Genomic DNA, 4,067 nt, shown 5'->3' with positions numbered 1-4,067 from the left:
TGATGGGCGGCCCAGTGCCTGCCCCAACCAGCGCCATCTGTGTGTGTGGCTGGGGACTGGCCCAGCCCATTGGCCAGGGAGTCAGCACCCTCCTCCTGGCCGCCTGTTTCCTACCTGGCCTTGTGCCTCTTGGGTTCTGGGTTAGTGCCTTTTATGACGGAATGTTCGGGATTCTCCGGAATCCACCTGGTGAAGCGTGAACCCCAATGAAAAGGTATTTGGGCTCCTTCCCAAACCGTGGGGGGAAATGTACTGTTATACTTCATTGTACTATGGGGAAACCAGAAAGATCCATAGATTTGAAGGGAAAATCGCAGGCTTCTAGACTCTCAGTGGGCCAAGCCCTACCCCTCACCTCCACCGAGCTTCTAGAAAACCCCGGGGCTGGGAGGAGAAACAGCCTGGGTGTAGCTCCCCGGTTCTCAGCCTCGGCTGCACCTTGGAGTCACTTGGAAGCTTTAGAAAACACTGCAGGACCTCTGCCTTAGAGACTGGATTGAACTGGTCTGGGGTACAGCTTGGATAATGGTACTAAAAGGCAAAACAAAAGGAAACGCCTCCCTGGCTGGCTGTAGGCCCCACCAGGATGGAGGAGGACTTCTCAGGGACTCATCATCATGATCACTGTTGGCATCATTGCTCCAGGACAGGATCTCAGAGGCGCTAAAATGAAGCCCATTTGGAGGCAGCCCCAGGCCACGAGGGAAGACCCCCGTCTCTGATGATCTCACAACTCAGAATCACCCTTTACATCAGTGGTTCTCAACCTTCTGGCCCTTTAAATACAATTCCTCATGTTGTGACCCAACCATAAAGTTATTTTCGTGGCTACTTCATCACTGTCATGTTGCTAGTGTGATGAATCGTTATGTAAATATCTGATATGCAGGATGGTCTTCAGCGACCCCTGTGAAAGGGTCGTTCGACCGTCCAAGGGGTCGCGACCCACAGGCTGAGAACCGCTGCTCTAGACCATGGTTCAGCTTCTCTCAACCTGGGCCCCGGGTGGCTGCCCCCCAGCTGATGGCAGGGACGCTTTGGCCATCAAGGGAGTGTGCGGGTCCGCGCTTGCAGACTCAGCCCTGAGAATGTCACCTCCCTGCATCTGCAGGCAGGCACTTTGAGGCGCTCACAGGCCAGCTGTCGGTGGGCACCAGCAGGCTCAGCCGGGAGAGCAGGGCTGTACCCTCCCTCCCCTGGCTCTGGTGTTTAATCAAAACAGTATTCAAAATATGATTCTGGGAGATTATATGGGGAGCTTTGCAGGAGGCTCTTGGTGAAGGCAGAGGGGGTGGGAACAGATTGCTGCTGGGATAATCAGAAGCTCAGATGGGCCATTCCCAGGCCCCTCCCCCACTTCCCCCCCCCAATGGAGATCTAGCCCATCTCTATATTCAACAGCAGGGGAGACCCAGAGAGGGGATGGGGCTGGTCCTTGGGGTGGAGAGCCACTTTCTGGGATCCCAGGCTACCCTTTGGCTCTTCTCACACCCCACTGTCTCCAGGCAACCAGGCCCAGGTCTTGGGGACAGTCTTGGCTGCAGGCTCCTGCTATGGGTTGGGGGAGGCTGCTATGATTTGGAGGGTGCAGGTGAGGCCAGGCTTCCCAGACAAGAGATGGAGACACCCTCCTGAGGTCCTGGAGGTGAGGCCCGACGGCTCAGGTGGGCTTTCTTCCCCAAGGCTCACTGTTCCTTGCCTTCTCTGGGGCCTTCACTTTCCCCATCTGCTGCCAGTGCTGACTCAGGGTGGTACTGAGGGGCCTCTCTGGCCACAGAATGGCTAGCTGGAGCCCCACACCCAACGGGACCCCAGGAACAAGCCGGGGGGGGGGGTGTCTACATAGTCCCTAAGGAGGAGGCGTGGTTGAGAGCGCCTTGAAAGAAACCTCTAGCTAATGCTCTTTATTACAAGCCTTAATCCTGCAAAGCCGACTGGAAATAATGTTTATCTTTTCGCAGTTTAATTTTCCGGACCCTAAGCCACGGGTCAGTGAGGGTGGCTGGAGGGTCCCCCGGGAGCTGGGGCAGGCGCATCTGTGTCCAGAAGCAGAAGGAATGCGGGGGGGGGGGGGGGGGGGGCGCGGTGGGTAGTGTGTGTGTGTGTGTGTGTGTGTGTGTGTGTGTGTGTGTGTGTGTGTTGAGGGGGGAGGGGAGGAGGAACCAAAAAGGACCCTGAGTGGAATGTTGGGGTCCCTCTGAGCACAGACTCTGTGACCCTGAGCCAGTCCCTTGCCCTCCCATTTGGCCTCTGTTTCCTCATCTGAGAAAGGGCTTTGTATTTTTGTGGGTCATGGTCTTTAAGGAAGATTTTGCACTTGGCTTTGAACAGTGGCTGGACACAGGTGAGGAAGTGGAGATCCTCAGAGTGGAAGGGGGAGAAACAGTCTCCTCCTGGATGAAAAAAGAGTGGGGCTTCCACATGGCTCCCAGGAGCTGGTGTCATGATGTGTTCCAACATAGAGAAGAAATAAATCACTCCCTGGGCTGTCTTTATCTAAGATATTTGTTAGGGAAGGATTAATTGAATCTTTTTATATATACCTGTATATACATCATTGAAAAATCCGCATTATTAACCAGCATATATTATGAAAAAATCCGTATTATTAACTGGTGCACCTGGTAAATATTTCATTGAAAAATCCACATTATTAACCGGTGCACCTGCTAACAGTCGTACCGGCTAATAATGCGGATTTTCTCGTAAATATTTACCGGTTAGTAATTTGGGTCCCTCTTCCTGGCTTGCAGATGGCCACCTTCTTGATGAAACAGGAATTTGGGGGGTAAAATAAGGAAATTTTTAGGAATTTTTAGAAATTTTGGAAATGAAGGGGACCATGGAGGAAGCACAGGGCTGCAGAGCAGGAGGTGTATTTCCATACAATAGGGAAGCTAAAAAGCTGCAACAGGTACATTTCCATAGAATGAGGGAGCTGGGAACAGCAAAAGGTCTATAGTTACAAAATAAAGAGAAGGAAGCCCTTTATCCAGAAGGAGAAGAAAGCCCAAGGGGACTAGGAAAACAATGAGTAAATGAGAGGGGAGAACTTCACAAGTCAAGGTGAAGTTCGACCTTTGAGCCTAGAGTTACTATAGTAACCAGTCTGGGGAAATAGTGACCAATCAGAGGGGATATCAAGGCACCAGGCTCATGGGAACCCCCAAATTTATAGCCCTTCGGTCAGAAGTTCAGGTGTTGTGAGGAGCCCTCAAAATTGTGGCTGGTGCAATCAATGATCCTCTCTCATCATTGATGTTTCTGTCTCTCCCTCTCCCTTCATCTCTGAAATCAATAAAAAAAATATTTTTAAAAACTTGTGGCTGGTGTCTGAAGTGAGGGCAGTCTTACTGGGGACAGTGCTCTGACCCTGTAGAGCCTGCACTAACTCCAGGTCCTGTCCCATAGCATTGGGGTCCAATTGTAGGGCTAAGATCTGTGAGTGCCGGAGTTGGACTTCATTTGGTTGGTGGCTGGAAGTCATAAAAAGTTTATGTCTGAGAAGATGACTGGTAGGATTAATAACTGGGGTTCTGGGAAAAATAATCTGGCAAGAGACGGATAGTGGGCAGAATTTTCCCTGAGTCCCAGGCCCCCTGGGTCACACAGTCTCAATTTTGACGTGGGATGCTGGTCACCAAAGATATTTCCTTTTCAAAAAATAAAGAGCAGCGATAAAGCAGGCTGCATAGATTTTCAGTCGAAAGTGTGTGCAAATCAGAGTTCATGCTTGTGTTAATATGTATTAATTATTGTATTACTTTTTCATGCGACCAGCTGTTGTTATATTGTCAGTACGCTTCACTGGAAAACTACTGTTGCCCCACCCTGTACCTCGGTGGGGTTGGAGCCACCCCAAGCTAGGCCAGCCAGGTAGCTGCACAAATGCTCTCTCCTGGGAGCAGAAGGTCAGCTGTTTCTTCCGCCTTCACCCTCTGCAGACACTGAAATTCATGTAGGAGGCCTGGATGCACACCTAGCCCAAGGCTTCTCTTTAAAGCACAAGGGGTGTGGCAGCAAGATCAGGGCACAGCTGCCCTGACTCCCATCATGGAAGGAAGACG

Source organism: Myotis davidii, unplaced genomic scaffold, assembly GCF_000327345.1.
Source record: "Myotis davidii unplaced genomic scaffold, ASM32734v1 scaffold328, whole genome shotgun sequence".
NCBI classification, from domain to species: domain Eukaryota; kingdom Metazoa; phylum Chordata; class Mammalia; order Chiroptera; family Vespertilionidae; genus Myotis; species Myotis davidii.
This window is presented reverse-complemented; position numbering follows the sequence as displayed.